The sequence below is a fragment of the Caretta caretta genome, chromosome 3, assembly GCF_965140235.1.
Source record: "Caretta caretta isolate rCarCar2 chromosome 3, rCarCar1.hap1, whole genome shotgun sequence".
In the NCBI taxonomy this organism is placed as follows: Eukaryota; Metazoa; Chordata; order Testudines; family Cheloniidae; genus Caretta; species Caretta caretta.
Genome location: NC_134208.1, coordinates 131945554 through 131971493, shown reverse-complemented (window position 1 = coordinate 131971493; position 25940 = coordinate 131945554). Strand labels below are relative to the sequence as shown.

Below are 25940 nucleotides of genomic sequence, written 5' to 3'. Positions count from 1 at the left end.
TCTGTGGTCATTTAGAGAGAGGGGACGGGCCTTCTTCTTTGGTCTAAGCACAGGTGCAGAAGCCAAGAACTCCTTGGGACCTCATCACTACATCAGTTTCCCCCGGTACACTTCTGGTGCCCAGCTGCCATATGAGCCCCCAAGTACTGATCCTGAATTTAATATTGACACCTTGTTTGGTCTTGGGCAAGTCACATAACCTCTGTTTCTCTCTACCCATCTGTAAAGTGGAGGCAATAATACTACACATACACATCATGAGCGTTGTGAAAATTAAAGAGGCTAATGTTTCCAAAGGACTTTAAAGATGCTAAGTACTAATTATTAAGAACAGTTATGCAATTGAGCAGCAGCAAACGTATTCCTAAATATCAATTTGAAATGGCAGAAATTGAGCAGGCATTTCTGAATAGTAATTCTCCGCTGCTTTTGTTGTTGGTTGTCTTTTTAAATAAGGATCAAATCCATATAATTTACGCTTATCTGAAATTTACATGTTTGTTTCTTTCTAAACATAGTCTCTTCACCCCAGCATTGAGAGCCTGCATACAACTCCACTTACAGACCTGAGTGGTATATCTTGGGCTTTGAGATCCTTGATTGGAAGGTGTATTGAAATTTACATTATTATGAGGCACTCAGATAGCACCACAGAAATGCCTACACACCAGTGGTATGGCAGGCTCTTTCACCTTGGTGAAAAGTAGTTTTAAAACAATTCCTAGTTCTTTAAGTAAAGTATGGAGCATGAGCGGTAAGTTTGAATAGTCTGACGCGTGCTGCCTTTAGACCAATGACAATTGCAAAGAAGAAAACAATTTTTACTGGGCTGTATTATCAGAGGAAGGCAGTACAAATATTTGGGAGTGGTATGTTCTTATAGAGGGCAATGATTAGCCTTAATTTCCAGCATGGCATGCAGCATGAATGTGTTACCTTTGTGCTTCCTGGAGGGGGTTTAGTTTAAAGCAACTCAAATAATTTTAACTGGGCGTAATGAATGGGCCATCCAGTGCGGTTCTGGCTGGATGCAAGAGGACTCTGTTGCGGTTTCTAAAGGAGGAAAGAAAATGCACGTTACACTTGTACAAAGAAAGAATACATTGCCAGCAGAAAGAAAAGGAGTACTTGTGGCACCTTAGAGACTAACCAATTTATTTGAGCATGAGCTTTCGTGAGCTACAGCTCACTTCATCGGATGCATACCGTGGAAACTGCAGCAGACTTTATATATACACAGAGAATATGAAACAATACCTCCTCCCACCCCACTGTCCTGCTGGTAAGGCATTGCCAGCAGAGGAAAGTGAGAATTTCCCCCGTCTCTAGCTGCTGGTTTAGTAGCTTGTCTTATCTTTCATTTGGGAGCAATGCTGGTTTGGGAGATTAGCAGACAGCCAATTGATGTGACTTTAAGAGCCTATGGACATATACTTCCTCTCACTCCTACACACCTCTTGACTGCTGCTTTCACTACCTCTTTAGTCAGACTAGAGCAGGGGTGGGCAAACTTGTTGGCCTGAGGGCCACATTGGGGTTCCGAAACTGCATGGAGGGCCGAGTGGGGAAGGCTGTGCCACCCCAAACAGCCTAGCCCCACCCCCTATCCACCCCCCTCCCACTTCACACTCCCTGACTGCCCCCCTCAGAACCCCCAACCCATCCAACCCCCACTGCTCCTTGTCCCCTGACCGCCCCACCCGGGACCCCCTGCCCCAACTGCCCCCCCAGGACCACACCCCCATCCAAACCCCCTGCTCCCTATCCTCTGACTGCCTCAACCACTATCCACACCCCCACCCCCTGACAGGCCCCCTGGGACTCCCACACCTATCCAACCCCCCTGTCCCCTGACTGCCCCCACCCCCAAACCTCTGCCCCATCCAACCACCCCTGCTCCCTGTCCCCTGACTGCCCCCTGGGACCTCCTGCCCCTTATCCAACCTCCCTGCTCCCTGCCTCCTTACCATACTGCTCAGAGCAGCAGGACTGGCAGCTGTGCCACCCAGACAGAGCCCGCCACACTGCCCAGCAGGAGCTCGCAGCCCCGCCGCCCAGAGCGCTGGCAGCACGGTGAGCTGAAGCTGCGGGGGAGGGGAGACAGCAGGGGAGGGCCCGGGGGCTAGCCTCCCCGGCTGGGAGCTCAAGGGCCAGGCAGGAGGGTCCCGCTGGCCGGATATGGCCCACGGGCCATAGTTTGCCCACCTCTGGACTAGAGGGAACTTCACTGATTGCTGCATTGACTGGGAGTTATACTGTGGGAAATGTGAGAGAGTAGACTTGCTACTGAGATTTGGTGAATGGAGTTCCATATATGGTAGTAGCTTCTGTGATTGGTGGTAGGGTGCTTGAGGGTAGAATGTAGTCCCTTATAAAAGCATCCAGGTCCTAACATGAATGCAAACCTTCCTGGGTTTTAGCAGAGATAGGGTGAGGCTGGCTTGATATGTGAACCAAGTGTGCCTCTTGGATATTATCCAGGCTCTCTTGGGTTTCAGCACAGCAGTAAGTGGTTGTCTGGAAGACTATGCATAGCTTATGATATTGACCAGAATTTGATGGACTTCAGCAAAGAAAATCCTTGTATCCTTTTTCAAGTAATGCTTAACTTCTGACAGCAACTCTCTTCTACTATAGTAAGTCACCCTGATAGAACATCTACTTATAAAGTAATAATTGTGGCTATGAAGTCACTGTGCTGCATTTTGAGCTCAATCATACCTGTGTAAATACAGATAAATCTATTCATTTTGGTAGAGTTTCTCTGGATTTACACCCTTATAAGTGATCTTATACCTTGTCTATATGAGAAAAGTTGCACCAGTTTACTAATCATTTTAAAATTAAACTAGTTAAACTGGTGCTAGCCAATAGCGTTGAGTCTCTCAAAGTAGTTTAACCCTTCCTGAAATCAGTGTAGCTTAATTTGGTAATATATTGACCCAAACTGAACTGATTTAAATGTAGGTTAAACTAAACTGGTTAAGTGAGGTTATGGCTACACTAGAGAGCTCTCCCGTCGACGTAATCCACCCCCAATGAGCAGCAGTGGGAAGTTCTCCTGCCCACACAGAGCTGTCCACACTGATGTTTAGGTCGATGTGACTTATGTCCCTTGGGGGGTGATTTATTCACACTCCTGACCGACATCAGTTATGCCAACATAAGTGGTAGTGTAAACATGGCCTAAGGCTACATTAGTGGCTTGCACCAGTTAGTTAAAATGGCACAAATTTGCTTGTATTATTTGCATTACTGTAGTGCCTAGGAGCCCTAGTCATGGAGCAGGACCCCAATGTGCAAAGCTCTGTACAAACACAGAACAAAAAGACAGTGTACGCTGGCCATGTACACACTACATCTTAAGTTGGTAGGAGTTATGTCGCTCAGGGGTGTGAATAAACCAGCCCTTTGATCGCCATAAGTTACACGGACCTAAGCGCTGGTGTGGACAGTGCTACGTTGGCAGAAGAGTTTCTCCCACCGATGGAGCTGTCACCGCTCACGGGGGCTGGAGTGAGTCAGTCCCTGGAGAGCCCTCTCCCATCGGCTGAAGTGTCACACTAGCTACGCTACAGCTGTGCAGATACAGCTGTGCCGCTGTAAGCTCTGTAGTGTAGCCATAGCCTTAGAGAAGGCCTTTGAATCTGGCCCTCTGTGTTAAAAGCTTAGCTACCGTTGGTTTGCTGATCCTCGTTATTCTGCCTTGTGCACCCTCTCTCCTTCAGTTAATGGTCTTAGAAGTGCTTGGCCTCGGGAGAAGTGAATTCTCAAACTTGGTTTTGCTTTTTTCCCTTCCTCTGGCTTTCCATTTGCCTCCCCTGGCTGTAGCTGTGATGAGTGGGTTCTCTGACCCCTTCTCTTTCCATAATTCCCATATTTATAAATCTGCCTATTCCCTACTGACACCCACTTCTCTGTGGCCTTTCCAAGTTCAGCTGTCCCAACTTCAGTAGATGCAGAATGCTGCTGCTAGCTGTCTCCTCAAATGTACAGAGTATACCATGTGTCTCCTGGCTCCAGCAACGCCACTGGCTCCCCATGCATTGCAGGATCCAGATCCAACTGGCCTTTGTTTCTTTTATTAAATGCTCCATGGACTTGCTCCTCATCTGATGGACTTTGTCTCTCTTTACTCCCAGGCTTCCTCATGTAGTTTTGGTCACCTCCTCGGTCCTGTCACACCCTCTCCCCTCTGTTGGTGTGCGAACCTTCCCCTTTGCAGGCTATGCCATTTGGAACAGCCTTCCCGTGTCACTCCAATTTGCTGACACCTCATCTCATTTCAACATCTGTTCTCCTTTGACTAAACCTCAAAAAGGATGCATCTTCACTACAGTAGTAGCAGGGGCTCTTGCCTGCGGGTTTTCCCTAGTTCCCACTTCCATCCACACCAAAAAACCCCTATCACTCAAGTTTGGTGGTGCTTTCAATCCACGCTAGCTGCCATGGCTGGAGTTATAGGCTACAGTGCCCCTGCCATTTACTTTTGGGTTGATAACCCACCCACTTGGCAGTGAGGATACATGCTAAATCACTGGAGTGCTGAGTGTCTTTCAGTGCCTTCCCACAATTCCCTCCAGGTGCCCAGGAAAGACAAGTTCTCCCACACTTCATTGGGAAAGAACCAGAGTGGCTCAGCTTCGTGAAGCTCAGAGAACCATGGGATGTGCCTCCAGAAGTCCTAGTGATGCCATAACAGAGTTTGAGGGGTGTAATCCAGACCAGTGGGGGGTTTTGTCACCATTTTCCCTGCAACCATGGGCACCTCACAATGCCTTGCTGCTGTAGCACTCTGCCTAGGACACTCACAGTCAGCAACAATAATGCAGGTTACACCCTGAGTGTCTGTGTGCTATGCAGCCATTCCTGGTTCAGCAGCTCTGACCCCAACAGTCTGTCTACAGCCTCACAGTCCCACCTTGGCTTCCACCAGTCTTGGCTACAACCAGCAAGGTGACCCCAACACACTCCGTGTCCTGAATTTCCCCAAACCAGGTGCCCTGAGTAGTCCAGGAGAGGGCTGGACACTTCAGAGAAGAGACAAAAGCACAATACAGCTTATTAACGTCACTGGGGTAAATACACCCTTCCCTTCACACACAGTACTGAGTTGGTTTATAGTAAAAATAAAACAAATGTATTAACAGTAGGACTTAGGTTAAGTGATGCCAAGTAAAAGGAATAATCTTAGAAAGGGTAAGAAGCAAATAAAAGTGAAAACATGCATCTCAAAGTGTGAAAGGTAATCCAGCAAGGTGCAGGCTTTGTTCAAGATGGTTTCTCTCACCAATCATTCTTCTTCCCAGCCATGGCTGACTTTCCCTCAGTCAGGACCTTCCACAGAAGCACAAGAGGCTGGCTTCCCTTTGTCTTCCAAGGTGAAAGATCTTTGCCACAGCAGGTTTCTCACCTATTTTCAGTTTCCAGACTTCAAACCTCCACCCCTTACCTGAAGGATCCATCTTTCTCAGTTTGTAAGAGCTCTGTTCCCTTGTGTATGTCTAGTTATCAATGCCAAAGAGCGTTTCTGTCTTTGCTTATATCTTCCAAAGTTCAATGACCTTATTTCAAGAGGCATGATGATCTTATGCTGTTTTTCCCTTCTTGTTGGCTTCCCATCTCCCTCTATGTAAATAGGGCTTCCATTATTTCTGGTCATACCTTGCTCATTGGAGACAGCTAGATAGCTGCCTTCCCTCCTGTCTGGGGAGACCTGTTTCTCCCTTTTGTTCAGACACAGACTGTAAAGCCTAATATCAATGAGGATCTATAATTCTTTATATAGTGTTAATATATTTTATGATATCACCAGTGTGTCATAGGTTTACATAAAATACCTCACTCAGTACACTTTTATAATAAAGTAATATTGTATCCAATCAGTTGATTCAATTGCTTATCACTTGAGGATCAGCCAAGCCCCTTTATAAACCAGTACACTTTTGCAATACAGTCTATCACAAGCAAACCCAGACCAAGCTTCTCTCTCATGCAGTATGTAGACACCCTGCTGTCTCCTCCCCTATTTGTTAGCTTGATAGCTTTGTTTACCTGATATGTAAATGTACCTTCACTGTCTTTGCCCGGTGACCCAGCTGGACAGAAAAGCAAATACATTCCTTTCGGTTTACCAACTTCCCCTGACTTGCCTGTTTTAAACACATTTAGTCATCATTGCAGCATACATCCATAACTCTTAATGCACACCACATCCATCCATCATGCAAGAGTATTAATGGGTGGTGAGTTATTATTTTTCCAGTGATACCTCACAAGGCATATTTTGTACAAAGATTATTACCACAGCATGTAGGTATCTGTTATCCTGAGGGGTGCTTAGGATAACAGATACATATGGGGGAATAAGAAAAGGAGTAAGCTGTAGCTCACGAAAGCTCATGCTCAAATAAATTGGTTAGTCTCTAAGGTGCCACAAGTCCTCCTTTTCTTTTTGTGAATACAGACTAACACGGCTGTTCCTCTGAAACCTGTCATATGGGGGAATGCGGCACCAGTGAGGACGCAATAACTCAAGAGTGGCATTGCAGTGTGGCCACTCACCCAGATGAGGCTACGCCAGGTGCCGATCACCAGAGTTAACGCTGCAGTGAAGACAAACCTAAAGTTCCTTCTGCTAACTCTCAGGAGACACGTTGTTTGAAAGACTCTTTACACAATACCTGGGTATTGCATGTTCATTTTGGTTATACCCAGTACAATTTACCACCAAACAGCCCGAGGAAGACATAATTGATTGCAGGAACTGACAGCAATTATCTGAACAAATATTCACTGTGCTAAAGCACCAAAAAGGAACAAGGCAGAGGTCTGTGACTGGAGAAAGGTGCAAAAGGGCAAAATCTATAATGGAAAAGGTTCACATTGTTGTATAAAACAGCAAAAAGACCCTGTCTTGCTATACCATCAGCGGAGATGCATAAAATAATTACCTCCTGAATGTGTGCCAATGTCTCTAATTGACCGCATAGCAGGCACCACACATGTAGCAGTGGAGAGAACCGGAAATGTGCTGGCAAACACAGTTTATTTCCCAGTTTAAAACAAGACAAATGGATGGCAAACACACTCCTACAGAAACAACCTTTGGAAGGGACACTATCCTACATACATATTGTTTCTTTTTTTTTAAATCATAAAAAGATCTTGATCAAAATGCCATTGCTAAGACGCTTCCTCAGATCTGGCAGAGGAGTATTAGAATGGAAAGCATGTCACACCTTTAAATGGACATGAAATGAGCCACAAAGGGGTGGGCTTTATTTTTAACTCTTTGGAGTCCGCAGATGTATGTGTATATCTGTAGCTAGAGAGAGGCACTAAATCAGTCATTTGGCTTGACTAACAGTCTGGAAAAATGCTACTAGAACAGAGGATTAAAGTCTTAGAGTGTATCTTCTTTTGGGTTTATCAAGATCCCGGCTGGCTGGCTGCCTGCATGCGCTAAGCGCTCCTACTCCTACAGTTCATCAGCTTTGCAGTTCTGCCTTCCAAAGTCTTCTGTTTAGTCGGAGTTCCTAACCTACGTGTTCAGCCTGACAGCGTCTGTGTGACTGAGACAACAGCTGCAGGATGCCAGGGAGCCCCAAGAAGGGTGAAACATATATCTGTGGCTTGCTAGTTGCCGTTTCAGTCTGGATAGGGCTATTGTGGAGGCTTCTGATGTCTATCAGCATTGCTATGAAGTTAGCATTACTTGACATTGGCTTTTTTGGCCTATTGCATAGCATTACTCAGAATACTAAGAGGTTGTACTGGTACAGTTCCTGCCCTGGCATAGGGATGGACTAGATGACCTAATAGTTCTTTTCCAGCTCTAGTGCTATAATTAAACAGGAGACCTACGTTTAGGTGAAGGAGAGAGGGCTCACATACAATATTACAAGTTGCTCTCTGCCCGAATATATTCATGTGAAGGTTTCTATATCTTGTCATGAGCCTTGCCTTCTTAGTGATGAAAAAAGTCTACACAGGCAGCATAATTGCTCATAGAAAGATAGACATGTTATAAATAGCACTGATCAAACACTGCAATAAGTTTTCTATGACTATCTGTTCACATTTTTAATGAATTCACCTCAGCTATGTTTGTGCCCTTTTTGCATTCTCTACGTACAAATATTCTAGCAAACTAGTCTCCCAACAAGAATGATCACAAAAGCAGTGACAGTTGCAGAAGCTGCAATATCCTCATGGAAAGCAAATTTCAAATTTGTGATCACTCACATTGGTTCCAGAGGTTTGATTCTGAAATTTAAAAACTCTTCCACTCAGGGAAGAGATATATATCATGTGACTTGCATGTCCAATGAAAGACAGATTAATTTCAGATGCTCGATTCTCCCAAGGAATGTTGGAGAGGTGTCCACAAAGGATTCTTGGAAGAATGATTTTGAGTAACAAATATGTTTGACAAAATCATGCTATATTCATGAACAATTTGTGATGAGACAGATCTGACATTTGTCAGTTACATCCGATGAAGTGAGCTGTAGCTCACGAAAGCTTATGCTCAAATAAATTGGTTAGTCTCTAACGTGCCACAAGTACTCCTTTTCTTTTTGCGAATACAGACTAACACGGCTGCTACTCTGAAACCCATTGTTTATTGTGAGGTATTTACCCAGCAGCAGGAACTGGATAGCTTTGGGGGCTTGAATTACAAAACCTTTCATCTCTAAGTAGCTGGTTTGAATCCAGCCTAGACCACTAGTGACCAAAAACTGTTACAGTCTGAGGCCCAGTCCCACCCTTGAAGTGTGTTTGCTGACCTGTGTGCAATGAGCTGGTGGTCACCAAGCCCCCTACCACAACTGGTAACCTTGCTGAGGAGCCTCAGCAGTAGGGTGACCAGATAACAAGTGTGAAAAATTGGGACAGGGGGTGGGGGATAATAGGTATCTACATAAGAAAAAGCCCCAAATATCGGGACTGTACCTATAAAATCGGGACATCTGGTCACCCTACTCAGCAGGGAGACCTAGAACTCAATAAGCACAGAGAATTAAAATGTTTTCTGGCTCCCAGAGGTGCTCCCCTTCAGAAGAGGAGAAAAGCTTGCCCATGCTGGATCAGTACCTGTTCTGCGGAAGCAGAGAGGACTTTGCCCTGGAGCATGTCAAACTGATATCTTCCCTTCTGGCACAGAATTCACTTGAAAGCTATACTAGAAACAAATGGCTTCAGTCAGGGAGCGCTTCGTGTAGAGAATTCAAGAAATAACAGACATTGATCTAAAGAGAAGCTCAGTTTAAAGAGCAAGAAGAGATCGTTCTCATACATATTTATCTGAGGTGTAAGGTAAAGCTAAGCATTATCCACAAACAGATGTGAACTGCCCATTTCACTAGCAGCTACCAAGGAGCTGGATGGGCTTTTAGCTAAAGCACAGAATTGGGCGTCATGAGAGCTGGGTTCTATTCCTGGCTCTGTCACAGGCTTTTGTAACATTAGGAAAGTGGCTAAACTTCTCCATGCCTCAATTTTCCCATCTGTAAAAGAGGAACAGAAAAGACCTGGAAAAATGAGCCCTGGGTAGGGATGATTGGCGTTGTTTGACTTCTGCTTTAAGCAGCTGATGATGCAAGAAGAGTGGCAATGAAAAGGGTGATAATACCACTTTCCCTCACAGGGAGATTGTGTTAAGTCATTAGTCTTTCCAAAGCACTATGAGACTCGACTGAAAGGCATTTATGGAAGTGCAAAGCATTATACAATCATGTTTGTGCCTAGGACATTATGGGGCCCTTGCCTTGCTGACCCAGAGATAATTAACTACACTCATTAATACTAAAGTTACAGACATAGGTGACAACATCTACAGTGCAATTGCTTTTCACACAAGAACACATCTGTGTCTGACGTTCCTAAATTGGGTTTGCTCATTGGTGAGCTCACTGCGTGGAAGGAGGCAAGGACACGTGATATGGGTTTTAGCCAGGCTGCAACTTTATAAGTCAAATTACATCCAGGGGCCCACTGGGGGACAGCCCCACACAGTCACTCACACCCCATTGATCCTTTCCCAACTCTTGGGGGCTCCCACCACATGGGGAGCCAATCATCACACTAGGAGGGTCTCCACTAGCATCCCTCCCCCTTGGGGGGGTCAAGGCAAGAGGGGGCCTCAACCCCCAGCCAGTACCACTCTCAAGTGTATTGGTCCCCCCAGCCCCTGGTTCACATTTGCCCTCAGGGGGTTAGATACAATGCCCCAAGCTCATAAGGAGGTGCCCCCTGGATGCCCACTATGTTACCTTATTGGATCTGGAAGCTAAATCACTGAGTTCCTGTGCTGGGCACTGGCCATGGGAAGGAACCAGCAGCAGCTTGGCTGCCTCCACCCCATCTTGCAGGGGCTACCCAGAAATTCGTCCAACCCAATATCAAGATCATCCAGGAACAAATCAGCACCTACAGGTGCACTCCGTCCTCTCGGTAAAGCTCAGCCACACTCTGGGCTTTAACCTGAGCCACTTCAGGACTCCAGCTGCGTCACTACTTTCCAGTTGGCTTCCATCAGGCCCTATCCACCTTTTCCATGGGTGGATTGCCATGGGTTGTCTGCCGAACCTGTGAGCTGATAGTGCCAGCTATACTATCCCCACGCCAGGAAACCATGTCCACCCGCAGTCCAATAGCCTGCTTAGAACTTCCAAATCAGCTGGAGCCCGGAGCATATTGTCAGGTTGTCCCCCCCTAGGTGCTAACACTGATGTCTGGTGTGTACTCATGGGGCATCAGCCCATGCAAAGGAGGCATGAGCTGGTCCCAATGTATGCTCCATCTGCTGCACCAAGACAAAATTCGCACCAGCCTGAAGCCCAGCTGCGAGCCCCTTGCTGAATGACATTACATCTCTTGTAAGCCCAGTGCACAGCGCTGTGCCCACAAATCCATGTCCTCACCCATAGGCATGCTCCAATACATTCTCTAGGATAGACATGGGGAAGGAAGCAGATCTGGTTAAAACATGGGGTGCTTATGGCCCCCACCTGTGTCGGCCTCCCCTCAGGTAGCTGCACGTAGGATTTATAAACTCTGGATCACCCACACCCTGTAGCCAGGGCCTCTGATGCCCCAGACCTGACTGGGTAGCTGCTGTTGTAGCTCCTATACGGAACAAGTGAGAGCAATACTATCCCAATGGCAAGCTCGAGAATGACAGTCCCTTCCTAAACACTCCCACAAACTGGAATTTGGTTTGGAAGGAGTAGTCCCCCAGGCAGGAACAGGGGACCTTCACTGGGTGACCACTGAGCCAGATATGCCCATATTGCCCATACAGGACAAAGGTGCCCCTCACCAAAGCAGTGCAAAGCAACAGCCTCACCCACCCCCATCCGATTGGTTTTTGATCTGTGGACCTTGAGCCATAGAGAATCACCTTCCCGCTGCATGTCTTATAGTTCGAGAGCCTGCCCTGAAGAGTCTCCTCTGGCTGAAGGGAACACCTCACTGACGCAGAAGGCCCCAGAGAAAGCCAACAGAAAGGCTGCCTTCAAGAGTACAGGCTCACCCCCTGAAAGGAAAACCTGAGGAAGAACTTCAACTAATTGCCTAAGGATAGAGTTGCCAACTTTGTAAGATTTTAAAAACTGGACACTCCAGCAGGAGTCCTGGAACCTCCCCTTCCCTGCCCCTTCCCTCTGAGACCCTGCCCCTTTCCCCAGGCCTCACTCCTGCCCCACCCCTTCCCCTGATGCCCTGCCCCATTCACTCATCTTTCCCCCTCTCCGTTTCACTCACTACTCTTCCCCTCCCTCCCCCAACCTCTGCCTGGGTCTGGAAGGACTTGCCTGCAGAGCCGGGGCTGCGAGCTGCAGCTGCCTGACAAAGGTAGGAGATGGCCCCAGCTGAGTAGGGGCTGGAACGCATGATGACTTGGCACCTCCACACCTTCCCCGCCCGCAGTAACCAAGTGTCCAGTTAGTAGATCTGACCGGACACTGAGGTCCCCTTTTCAACCGGACTTTCCAGTCAAAAACCGGGCACCCAGCCACCCTACCCAAGGAGCTGCAAGGTCACTGTCTTTCTAACGTTGCTGCACATCCTGGCAGCCCAGGCCCACCCCTCTCGCATTCTTCGGATCATGAATTCCTGATAGGGCTCTGGATGACCTGCAGACCTGCAGTAAAAGGCCACCCTGGATAACTGATTAGCTATAGCAAAACCATCAACTGCCAGATTTGGGGTTCTGGGATAGGCCAGGCTGTGGTAGACCCTCAGCCCCCCTGAAACTCCTCCCACGCCGTTGTATATGCTAAACCGGTGCATGGTGCAATTGCTCCCTTGGCCATGGATACTGCTTCTAGCAACCGAAATTCCACAGGGCTGCCGGCCTCTGTTCTGGCACATCATTGGCCTCCAGTGCTAGTGCTCAGAATCTCCCGACTGGCAATCGAGAGAGCGTTGGCTATGCCGCTGTTACACCAGGCACATGCTTGGCAGTGAAATGAATATTGCAGGCACATTTCTGGTTGGTGGTGCTAATTGTTAAACATCTGTAGCCAGAAGCGAGTGCCTTGAAAGCCTTGGTCCTGTTAAGGATTCCACACAGGAGGAGTCACTCCTTCCCCTCCCTGAGAAGGGCTGCTGTGCCCCCGGCTAGCAAGGGAAATCCCTGTTCCACAGGGTGATAGGTGAGACATGATGGGAATAAGCCCGGGTGTCCTGCCCTTAAATCATTGCAGCCAGAGTGGAGTGAAGTGCATTCCAGTTCCTGTCAGGGAGGACAGATCCAGACAAGCCCCTGTTCAGAGCACAGTGGACACATTTCACAAGCACAGACCACTTGGAGCAAGTAGGACTCCATCCCTGGGGTGTCTCTGCTCATTTCAGCCCCTGAACTGCACTCCTCCTGCCCATTCCAGGGCGCACAAGGAGGAAGATGGAGGAAATTCCAAAGTCGAGCCATCTCCCATTCAGAAAGCTGAGAGTTCAGTTCATCCAGCGAGGGACTGGTGCACTCACACTAGCCAGTCTGTGGGTCCATGGAACACCTATCGGACAGGAAAAATTCCGCATTGGCACTGACTGATGTGCTTGGGCAGGACTGGTATACAAGGACGGAGATGGACCCACTGAAAGCCATTTAAGGCATAGTCTAATAATCCAGACATTCGTTGCGGAGGGGGAGTTAAGCTCCCACCCACAATAATGCTTTGCCTTGGGGCCCCGTTAACACATGGGGCTCAGAAGAACTCCCTTTAGATTCTCCCATTTAACAGGCCAGACTGCAGCCCTGCAATGCTTAAGGCTCTGGGGACATGGATCAGTCTCATGAGCACTGAAGGACAGAAGTACACCAAGGGCTACCATGTTTATTCATATCCCCTGCATGGCAGAGATCCTAGCATAGAGGTGGCTTCTTACCGAACAAGCAGATTTGCTTTAGCACAACAAGTGATGGTACCTTGGAGGAGAATGTCTCTGCTCAGACATTACACCAGCCAAAATAAGCCAACAACCAGATCAGTTCTGCACAACTTCACTTGCAAGCCCCTTCCCACAGCTCATACCTGTGGTTGCTCAATGCAGGGTTATCACAGGCTTTTCAAGCACCTGTCACTAGATTATCTATTCATACCTCCATTGTCTTGGCTTCCCTTGGAAGGGCTGGGGCTCAACAAGGTCGGGGGGGGTGGTAGCCATTTGCCTTCCAGTACCGGATGATTGTCTTCCCCCAGCTCCATTTGTGAAGCCACCAAATCACAACCCTGGCTAGACTTGGGCTCTTTTTTAACGTTATCTAGTTAGAACACCAAGGAAGAACAAAGAAGAGAGATAATGAAGAGTACTTACTGGAAAACAAAAAACCCCACAATTTTCCAGTAGAGAGTGAGAGAGGGCCAGATGAACTCTGGGTGTAACTCCATTGACATTCCACCGGGGACTAATTTGGCCAAGAGATAAAAGTAAAGAGAAGGGACCGAGAGACTTTTTCCATTGGACCATATGAACTGGAACCATAAACTCACTGAACATTAAATCTTACCAAATGAGAGTCAATCGTCATCATCGTATCCACTCATTATACTCCACACCTGAACATAGCCATTATATGAACAACATACCCTCATACCTCAATGTCTGTACTTTGACCCATTAACCTTTTACCCCCAATTGCGGATATTGCAGATTATGTATTCCTTACACCATCCAATCTTAAACTGAACTTCACTCCCCTTGATAATCTGTACGTTATTCCCTGATAACCAGAAACTTCTACGCTTAAACTCTGTACCATTCACTTTTTTTTTAAACATCGACTTAATAAAATTTTAAAACCTGTTCTTATCAGTTTAATAAAAGAGCAGGTAATTTCAGCTCCAAGCTCTGACATCTGTGCAAAAATTTTAGCTGTGTGAATACAGCATAAGGCTCCATGGCTAATAATGGCACAAGGACATCATACCTGACTGCTTCAGGGTCCCCAGAGGTTATAAACAGACAGGCCAGCAGTACAAAGGAGACATGCGGAGCGGGGCTTGCTGATCCGAGAGGCTGGAACACAGTGTGTGAGTGAGAGAGAAACAGATGGGATTTAATAGCCTGGAGGCTCTAATCAGGGTCCCTAAAGAGGTCTCTGATTTTTTTCCACTCCAATGGTTTTACTTGCTCTGGTGAGACCAAGAGCTGACCAAGGGTTCCATCTCATAAGGTGCTGTCAGCATTTTGGCTCCAGTCACTCTAAAGCCCAGAAAAAGCTAAAAGACTACAGCTGAGAAAGGAGGGGCTAATGTTCAACCACATCTTTATAAAGTTATTTAATGTCACTGTCCCGCTTGGCACTTTCAGTCTGGAGAGCAGCCAGTGTAAAACAGAAAGAATTGTTCCTATTGCATTAATGACATTGTCACTATGCTGCCTGCATGTTATTTTCATTATATGGCTTATATATCCTTCCTTTCATAAGGATCAAGGGCAGCTTTTTTACTAAGTCTAATGTGAATGCAATAAAGATAAATTGTGACTTTTAAATAAAGCAACCACTTTAGCTCATGTATTCTTTACTCCTGAGGAGATAATCTCCTCTTTCATGTCTCCAAGAAAGCTTATACAGTAGAATGATGGTAAAAATGCATGGAATATTTTACTGTAGTAATTATATAGAGCATTCCAGCTGATGGGGGAGATTTTCCCTGCCTCTGGTGCAGATACTACAATGATGGGTGCTTTATAAATGTCAGAGATAAATAGTTTATTCCTCTCCCTAGGCATTGCAAAACTATTTTTGCCAAGGAAGGCTATTATTCCTAGCTCAAATAAAAGACCTCTCAAGAGGGATATTTTTTGCCCTTGGTCTGAGCCAGATCACATCAAATGATGTGAAGTTTGAAACAATTTTCCTATGGAAGGATACCAGCACAAAGACTTACTAGTTGTATAGTTAGATTTAATAGCTTGTGAGTTGCTTGTTGGCTAGTTTTTAGCTTGTAGCTTGTTGCTTCTTTTTTTTTTAATCGGCTCCTGGCAAGTAGGGGCAAGTGGGGGCAAGCAGGGGCAAGAGGGGAAGAGAGTCAGGGGTGCACAGTGGGCCAACCACAGTCCCAGACTGCACGCCGGGAGGATCTAGTCACATAGAGTGTTGGGGTTCTTAGGGATTGGCTTGTTTTGGCCTTTTTTTGAAATGGGATTAGCTTGAATTTTGGCTTATTGTGAAAGTTGGGGTGCTTATTTACCACGTGAAAGTTGGCAACTGTGGAGTACCTACATGTAACACAAAGGCCCATTGGTGCCAACTGGCAAAGGGTTCACTGAACTTCACAAGCAAGTTGAAGCAACTCCTGTCTCAGACCTGAAAAAACTCACTACACCTAATACACCACTTTCATGGTATTTATCCATGAGGGGTAATATGTGAGGTCTCTACTGAAAGCGTGTAACTTATCAGTACTCATAATCAGTATGAGATGTATGTGTGAGTAATATTTAAGGAATAATATAACTATACTGAAAATTATGCCCTTGTGGTCTTGGCATAAGTGAGTCACCAGGGAATCATATGTCTCGGTGTGCAGTCACAGAATTGCGGACAGTCTCTGCCCCAAGGAGCTTACAGCCTAAATAGACAAGAAGGACATGGGGTAGAGGAAGGGGACAGAACATATCAGCAGGGGGAACAGAATAATAGGTTGAAAACAGCATATATTAGTGCCATGATTAATTGGTTGAGGTTTCATTAAGGAGGCAGCAATAGCTAAATAGAAAGATAAAGGAAGGGAGAGGAGAGGATGTAAAGGTGTGACAGACTGCTGAGGTCTAGTGGATGGGTCAGTACACTGATAGCTGTAGTCTCCATTAATTTTGACGGCTGATTGAGAAAATAGGGAGGAATTAGTTACTCAGAGAAGGAAGCTGGGTGAGCAAAGGAATTAAGTAGCTCGTCAGATGACGAGCTGGATAAAAGGTAGGAAGACAGCATTAAGGGGAGGGCTGGTCTGAATTAGATTAGATTCAATTGGATTGAAGGAGATTCCAAGAAAGAGACTCTCATAGCATCCCAGGGCCCTGATGAATAGGGGCTGCAGGTCATAGGGATTAGGACTGTCGTGTTGCTCTGTAAAGGTGTGGCTGGAGGAGACTTGAATTAATTATACCTAGTGAACACTAAAAGAACAGAGTCTGAGCAATTCCTGGGGTAGCCAAGGATGGATGGAGTGGGGGCATGTGTCCTGTCACAAGTGGGAGCTTGTCCAAGATCTTGATTTTTCCCCCAACACATGGTGAGTGAAAATTAATGGGGGGAAGCTGGTGAAGATTCAGCATCCAGACATGGAGCAGGCTCTGCAGCAGTTGGAGCTGCAAAAGACGATGCAGACCTTCCAGCAATCCCACCACATTGAAAGGCAGTCCCTATTGGCGTGGCAGGCAGAGCAGCAGAAGAGCCTGCAGGCATAGGCGCCAACTCCTTGGAGTTTCTCTCATTTCTACCCCATTAATCTAGCTACCCCCAGCTTCTCTGTGCCCTCCACAGATCCCAACTTCCCTTATAGCACCTGCTTCTCCCAGCAGCCTCCACCCAAACAATTCCTCTGTCAGCTGCCTCCATCTTCTTCCCAGACCTCTCCCTCTCCCCCCAAACCAAGCTGTCCCACCTTTTCCCCTCCACAGCTAGCTCTCCTGCAGCACCCCTCAGCACTCAGCCACCCACCTGTCACGTCCTGTGAAGCTCCATGCCCTATCACCAGTACTGCTGGGGGAGAGCTCATGGGCCTAAAGCTGAAGTTTAGGTCAGCTCAACAGGTGACAGCTGAAGCCTGACTGCACACAGGGGCTGATCAGGGACTACAGCCCACCTGAAACCTGGGGTAGAGAGAGAGTGTGTGACAGGCCCTGGGAGCGGGAGTGAAACCCAGGAACTGGGACTGGTATTGGGATGGCTTGAAGCTGGGGCTAACTTGCAAACAAGATACCTACCAGCTGGGCTGAAGATTTAGTTGTTTTGCTGTTTTCTATCAGACTTTAAGTGAAGGGCTTTGAGGCCATGCAAAGGGCTGGACTCTGTTACCTGACTTGGTTGGACAGTCAGGTCATTAAACAACCAAAATAGGCCAGAGAAGACACTGAGGAAACTGAAGCACACCTCTTGCAAAGCCACATATAACCACTAGGGGGCATGGTCTGGTGGCTACTTTGCCTCAAGTATCATTGACTTTACAGGGATGCTTTCACAGATTAGCCTCACTTTCACCCTCTCTCCTAAAACATGTGCAATTTGTACTGTGACAATGACAAAACACAGCTAGGAAGAAGGAATATTTGCACAGATTTGCTGTGCCTTTTATAATTACACTTACTCTTCTAAATTATTTCCTAGGTCCTATAATATACCACCAGAGTCCCATCCACACTTTGGAATGCTTATTTAACAAGTCAGATATAGCAAGGCATGAATTTATAAATAGAGAGGGGCATGGTTTGGGGACTGTGCAATGTGAATCACAAATCAAACTGCCAGGGAGCAACTTATCAGGCATTGGCTTTAAACATTCAGTTCACAATTCCAAACATGGCTTGTCGTTACACTCACACTTGCCATAAAAGCACCATACACTTGTTCAATCAATTTGATTTAGGGTGATTTCTCCATAACTAGTGTGAAACCATTTATCATCTTGCTGTTGAGATATAAACCATGATGTAAAAGACAACCTCAGCATCTGATCCTGCTCTCACTTCCACCAATGTGAGGCCTGATCTACACTCAGAAATTATATCAACCTGGCTATGTTGCTGAGGGCTGTGAAGAATTTTGCACACTGAGCACTGTAGTTAGGTGTAGACATGGTGTAGACATGGCCTGGTGTAGACATAGCTGGGTCAAGGGAAGAGATCTGTCAACCTAGCTACCACTGCTCAGAGGGGTAGATTAACTACATGAAAGGAAAAACCCTTTCCATCGATGCAGGAAGCCTCTATGCTACACCTGTTGCACTGTAGGTGTGCCACTCTAGTGGCTGTAGTGTAGACATAGCGTAAATCAGTTGAAGTCCGTGGTGTTATACAGGTATAAAATAGCTGAGAGCAGAACGAGGCCTTATGCATGTACTCCGATTTCTTCTTTACAGCATCTTACCTGCCAAGCTCTACGAAATATTTGTAGCCTGATTGTTTTTACGTACATACTGCTTACCTTTTCATTTTATTGCATGCCCTTTTGCACTCTGTTTCTGTGATATAAAATAGAGAGAAAGAGACAGGTTTGAAACTTAATTTTAAGAAAACGGGAAACAGGCGGAGGTTTAAAAATTACCAAAAAAATAAATAAATAAAAGAACCAGGCAGAGGGCTTTTTATTTTTTTAACTAATCATTTCATATACTCAAGTTGTGCCCATTACTGGACTGCATAACTAATTATATTACTCTTCCCTTCTTGCTGCTATTGTTTTTGGTTCTGTTGGGGTACCGTTAATAGCAACTAAATTGAGACACCCCTCAAAATGTATTCACAGGAAAATTTCTAATGAAGTTTCTTTGTAATGATGCATAAACAAAATTGGAATTTGAATGAAAAACCCATCTTTAAGGAAGATAAGAAATGTTAACACTAAAGAATCATCATGTTTTCTTTAACGCCTCCTCTCCTTTCTAACCCATCAAGGATAGCACAGAATGACTTATAACATTGAAATATAAGGAAGAATTGTTAATGGTAAAATTAAAAGTTTTCTTAGTTATATGTTAACAATTTGTAGTTATGGATAGTGAATGAGTACAGCTGAGAACACTTAGGCCAAGTCCTTGCTGGCATAAGTGTGGTTTTGCCAATTCTTCTTTTATATAGAATTGCTAATCTGCTTAAAATGTCATTACTGACAGACCAAAAGTAAGATGTTGTGTTAGAAGATGTAAGTAAAAGATACACAGACAGGGAATAATAAATAAACACCCACTTTCTCTGGGAGTGGCAGGGTGGCATACATTAACGTGACCCAGAAACTGCAAAACCTGCCGGAAAAACGCACAAGTTAGATAATTGAAGCTTGAGCATGCATAATATACAGGTTACCTAAAACCCAAAGGGCTGATATCCTAAAAGCCAATTGGATAAAGATGAATTAATGTAGAAATGTATAAAGGACCTAAGTGAACTTGGGCCCAAACCGGACTAGAAACTGAAGAATGTGACTGAAAGACCACACAAGGGAATAAAAGAAGATGACAACTATCATGGATGGTGGAAGGACTCCCACTGCCCCAGAATGTCTGTTATTATTTGTCTGGCACACGTGTATGGCCAGGCACTGTCTGAACTTGTACAAAATAAAGGTGAAAATTGATTAAGCCTAAATTGGGTGGACTTGTGACTCGGTTTCCCAACTTTTACCCCCAGCAGCTCTCACTTATTGCATCTATGGCCTGATCCTGCCCATACTTTTGCATGGGAGTTATTATAGTCATGTGAGTTTTTTCCTATTTGCTTCAGTTAAGACTGTTCCTGAATCAAGCTACTCACATTTCTAAGTGTGTACGTCAAATAGAGGGTTTGGGTCTGACGCTGCAAAATTCCAAGTGTCTTTAAAGCACTTTGGGCCAAATCCAGCTCTGTCAATTCACACCCGCTGACTATATAATAATACTCACCGGAACAGAGTTAATAGGAGCACTCAGTTGACCTTCTCTATCATTTTATATCCCTCTTTCATACCTTCTGTGTTGCGGTTCAATGACAAGACAGCACAGAGCTTTAAGCAAGCAAGCAAGCTGGTCTGCTAACGGGCTTCTGACTGTCAGCTTTCCACCTTCCCCTTTATTCTTTCTCTCCCCCCGCGCATTACATTCTCCAACAGATAAAAGGAATACACTGGCTTTGTTTAACATTCTTATTTACCAGTTTCTATCTACCGCATTCCTTGCTCTCGGGCCTTGAGCCCAGTCCTGGGAGGCTTCCCACGGTTCATGTCATCTGGGCGAGATTCCAAGGTTCATGCCCTTGAGAAGAGCTGTGTGTGCACAGCTCCTATACAACACTCCGGGTGTGCCCTGAATGTTGCCAAGCGCATAAACTTTGTATGAATCCTACACTTCTGTGTTCTGTCCCTTGGCCTTTCCAAACAAAGAGCCAGACTCAGATCACCTTATTCACACAGATAATTCTGTCATGTAAGTAAAGTGAGTAGGATTTGGCTCTCAGTGACCCCAGGATTTTTCCTCTCTCCTCGAAAGGAATCTTCCCCATGACTCCAGTCACTTTCACTGTGTCTCTCAGGAGTTTTTCCTGTCTTTGTTGAGATGACTGTATCAAAATTCAGTACAGTATCCAAGGGGAGGGTGTTCCATCAATGCATATGCTGACCTTACAATATTCTTATTCTTATTCTTTGTTCTCTCCTCACAGCAACCTATTCCCTTTGTTTTTTACGCAATGATCCACGATGACTAGATGTTCTCACTGAGCTGTCCATGCGGATGTTTAACGCTCTGTGCGGAGAAGTTGCAATAATTCAGAAATCAATGTTGTTTACAAGTAGGTTAACGTATACCTTCTAATGCATATTACCTTTCACTTGTCTCTGCTAAATTTCATCTGGTATCACATTGCCTAATCACCCAGTTTTAACAGCTATGTTTGGAGTACTTCACAAGCCACCATACTATTTACTAACAAGTAATTTTGCAGTAGTACATATATTACTGGCTCTTCTAGATCATTTATAAACATATGGACAACCTGACTCTGAACCCAGCTGGGTCAGCCAACTCTTTTAAAATGATGAACGTCTTCTTAACATAGTGACTTGTACACAGACAAAAAAATGCCACAGCTAGGACTGGAGCTTCATGGCATAGCAGTCCTGCCCTTGTCCTGCCCCTCCCTCACTGCCTGGAGTGTACTCAACTAGAGCTGGCTGAAAAAAGGGGACACATTTTTGTGAAAAAGTTGTGCCACATTTTATTGAAAAGTTGCTAAATTTTGGATTTTTTAAAAACCCAGCTCCAGAGCTCTGGCTCCTCACACCCTCACTGGCTCCATCCGCTATGTGGCATTGGAGAGCTGGAACTCAGGATTTGGACCGTGACCCTTGTGTGTTGTAAGACATCACCAGCTCCAGTTGTTTGTGCCCATGGAGTGACCAGATCTGTTAAAAGAGCTTCTGGGATACTCAGCAGTCAGACAGAAAAGGAGTGTATAGTGTTGTATCCATTTGTTGGGGCCCAAAAGAAGAGACACGCAGCCTGGGATTCCATAAGATGATCAATATTGCAGCACCTCATAACCAAAGCAGTGCCCTATTTTCAGCCAGTGGTGAGTTTTAGAACTTTTATTTGTACTGTGAAAATGGGACCTGACTTGTGGAGCTGAATTTGGAATGACTAAGGCTTGGTCTACACTTGAACGTGATATGGGCATAGCTACAGGGAAAAAAACCCACATCCCTGACCGACATAGCGATGCTGACGAAACTCCAGTATGGATTCAGCTATGTCAACGGAAGAGAGCTTCCATCAACATGCCAACGGAAAACATCCCCTCACCCTTGAACGTCAGCATAGCTATGCCAGTATAATTTCTGTAGTTTAGACATATCTTAATACTCTGCATTACTATAGCTACTTCCTTGCCAAGATCTCAAAATCCTTCACAAATGTTAATTAATCCTCATAATCCTCCTGTGTGGTAGGTATTATTAGCCCCATTTTACAGATGGGGAAAACTGCAGCACAGAAAGCCACTTCTCCCAGCCCACATGCTCTCCCAGCAAGTCTGTGGCAAAACTGGGATTATAAACAGTTTTCAGGATTCCCACTTGTTTGCCTTTACCACAAAGCCACTGTTCCTGGCTAAGGAGCCCAATCCTGCTCTCACAAAAATGCAGCTGTAGAATCCCTCTTGGATTTGATGATAATAATAGTTTCATTATATCAGAAGCTTTGAAATGCCTAGACAAGAAACTACAGAGGCACAAAATATTATTTATTATGACTAATTATTAAAAGAAATTTTTGAAGGCAAAAAAAAAAAGTTTTCTTCTGCAACAATTTTACATTCCTCAGCATTCTTAAAGATGACCCCATGAAAACACTCCCACAAATAGTTAGTGACACATTCAAAAGCACTAGTTCTGCACCTGGGCACTACTTCAGTTTTAGCATGGTGCTTGTCAGCAGACTGTTGTGAAACCTCTGCCCTAAGGCTCATATGCACCAAGCAGGATGAACTAAGGATGGAGTGATAGCAGCTGACTCTGAACTGCCTGACTCAGCATAGTTTGGCCCATAACCTCCGTGTCATATTAACCATTTTTTTATTATTTCCACTGGTTATGGTAATTAAGACACCAAAGGTGAAACCTTATTCGGTCTGAAGGATCTAAATCTGATTTTGGATCTCTTTGTTTGCGTGTCACCTCTCCATCTAGCTGGATTTCTTTGGCCAGGGGATCATTTAGGCAGGGCAGGACCAGTTAGCATGATATAGTTTTCATAATTAACGTTGAGTACCTAAATACTATTGCCAGAGACTAGGTTTTTCAAAAGAGCCTGTGACCAATTCCCATTGAATTTCAGTGGGATTTGGGTGCCTGCCTCATCCCTCAGCCCTAGGCTACACACATTGTACCACTTAACTATACCAATTAGAGCTAGTCAGAAAAATTCTGATGAAAATTTGTTGTTGTTGTTGGAATTGGCTAATTTGTCAGAATAGAAACATTCTGTGGAGATGGTTTGATTTTGATGATGTTCCAATAGAACCCTGCCTGCTTTTCTGCCAGCTCAGCCTCTCAGCAGCCTGCCTGAAGGTCTGGTGGGGAGCTGGGAGCCTGGAAACCCCAGCTTGTGGCTCCTTGGCAGCCCGACCTCTCAGGATCCCTGAGGCAGGCTGCCTTGGAGATGGGGACTGCAAGGCTTCCAGGATCTGCAACTCTAGGGCAACCACCAGGGATCCATTTCCTTTTGAAGAGAACTTTGAAATGTTTGGGTTTCATTCTCAATTGGAACAAAACCAGATGTTGATATATCAAAATCCTCTGGAAAATGGAGTTACCTTTCGCCACCCAGCTCTAACAGTGATATAGTTGAAGTGAAAAGAAAAGGAGTACTTGTGGCACCTTAGAGACTAACCAATTTATTTGAGCATGAGCTTTCGTGAGCTACAGCTCACTTCATCAGATGTATACCGTGGAAACTGCAGCAGACTTTATATACACACAGAGAATATGAAACAATACCTCCTCCCACCCCACTGTCCTGCTGGTAATAGCTTATCTAAAGTGATCAACAGGTGGGCCATTTCCAGCACAAATCCAGGTTTTCTCACCCTCCACCCCCCCACACAAATTCACTCTCCTGCCGGTGATAGCCCATCCAAAGTGACAACTCTTTACATAATCAAGTGGGGCTATTTCCTGCATAGATCCAGGTTTTCTCACATCCCCCCACCCCCATACACACACAAACTCACTCTCCTGCTGGTAATAGCTCATCTAAACTGACCACTCTCCAAGTTTAAATCCAAGTTAAACCAGAACATCTGGGGGGGGGTAGGAAAAAACAAGAGGAAACAGGCTACCTTGCATAATGACTTAGCCACTCCCAGTCTCTATTTAAGCCTAAATTAATAGTATCCAATTTGCAAATGAATTCCAATTCAGCAGTTTCTCGCTGGAGTCTGGATTTGAAGTTTTTTTGTTTTAAGATAGCGACCTTCATGTCTGTGATTGCGTGACCAGAGAGATTGAAGTGTTCTCCGACTGGTTTATGAATGTTATAATTCTTGACATCTGATTTGTGTCCATTTATTCTTTTACGTAGAGACTGTCCCGTTTGACCAATGTACATGGCAGAGGGGCATTGCTGGCACATGATGGCATATATCACATTGGTGGATGTGCAGGTGAACGAGCCTCTGATAGTGTGGCTGATGTTATTAGGCCCTGTGATGGTGTCCCCTGAATAGATATGTGGGCACAATTGGCAACGGGCTTTGTTGCAAGGATAAGTTCCTGGGTTAGTGGTTCTGTTGTGTGGTATGTGGTTGTTGGTGAGTATTTGCTTCAGGTTGGGGGGCTGTCTGTAGGCAAGGACTGGCCTGTCTCCCAAGATTTGTGAGAGTGTTGGGTCATCCTTCAGGATAGGTTGTAGATCCTTAATAATGCGTTGGAGGGGTTTTAGTTGGGGGCTGAAGGTGACCGCTAGTGGCGGCTGTTCCTCTGAAACCTGTCATAGTTGAAGTGGTAGAAGACTGTTGAGCAGACATGCAGTTATAGCACAATTTAAAGCACTTTACACGAGTACAGATATTTTTGTGAGGGGAAGGAAATAAGCTATAGCAGTGTAAGGCACCTTTATATTGGTGTAAGTGGCTACACTAGGGGTTGTTTTGGTATAACTGTGATTTGAGTGGTTTGGGTTTTTTTGTTATTTTTTTTTAGAAAACCCCCAAACACCACACCCCTAACTGAAACAGTTAATTTGGTTCAAAAACTGTGTAGAGACCAGGCCTCAGGTACCTTTGAAAATCCCAACCAGAGTCTCTGGGTATGCCTACACTGCAATAAAACACCCACGGCTGACCCATATCCGCTGACTCAGCCTTGCAGGGCTCGAGCAGTGGAGCTATGAAATTGTAAGGTAGCCATTCAGGCTCAAGCTGGAGCCCAGGCTCCGGGACCCTCCCCCCTCGTGCGGTCTCACAGCCTGGTCTCCAGCCCTCGCCCAATGTCTACACTGCCATTTTTAAGCTCTGCAGCCCGAGCCCCACAAGCCTAAGTCAGATGACTAGGGCAGGGGTTCTCAAACTGGGGGTCGGGACCCCTCAGGGGGTCGTGAGGTTATTACGTTGGGGGTCGTGAGCTGTCAACCTCCACCCCAAACCCTACTTTGCCTCCAGCATGTATAATAATGGTGTTAAATATATAAAAAAGTGTTTTTAATTTATAAGGGGGGGGGTCACACGCAGAGACTTGCTATGTGAAAGGGGTCACCAGGAAAAAAGTTTGAGAGCCACTGGACTAGGGTGACCAGCTGTCCCAATTTTATAGGGACAGTCCTGATATTCAAGGTTTTGTCTTCTATAGGTGTCTATTACCCCCCACCCCCTATCCCAGTGTGTCAGACTTGCTATCTGGTCACCCCAGCTGACACAGGCCAGCCGCGAGTGTCTCTTGCCGTGTAGACGTACCCAGATCTATGGCCGAGGCTAATCTACTTCCCACTGCGCTTGATGACAAAACTCCTATTGACTTTCATGCTCCAGGCGCAGCCCATTAGACACAAAATAAACGCCTGTTTCTACGGGTACGGGTCTGTCCAGGGCCCTCCTTAGGCATACGCAGCTGTGTAGGGCACCATGAAACTTGGGGCACCAAATTTGCTCCGAATTTCATGGTGCCCTAGGCAGCTGCGTGCTCCATACGCCGCAGCACCAGCCCCGGCGACCAGCCCTACCCCTCGCCCGCCCTCGGGCCGCGC

At 45.7% G+C, this 25940-nt stretch overlaps 1 long non-coding RNA gene across 3 annotated transcripts; it reads right to left on the bottom strand.

Moving 5' to 3' along the window:
- Positions 1-800: 800 nt before the first annotated feature.
- LOC125634961 (uncharacterized) lies at positions 801-20517 on the bottom strand. Of its 3 annotated transcripts, none has more exons than XR_012667723.1 (5): positions 20112-20517; positions 19421-19475; positions 18659-18695; positions 1968-5626; positions 801-1053 (listed from the first exon to the last, which is right to left on the bottom strand). It is a non-coding gene; the product is annotated as an uncharacterized LOC125634961 (long non-coding RNA). The 3 variants fall into 3 exon arrangements; XR_012667725.1 differs by having other exon boundaries at positions 5453-5626; XR_012667724.1 differs by lacking the exon at positions 1968-5626.
- Between the last annotated feature and the right edge of the window lie 5423 nt (positions 20518-25940).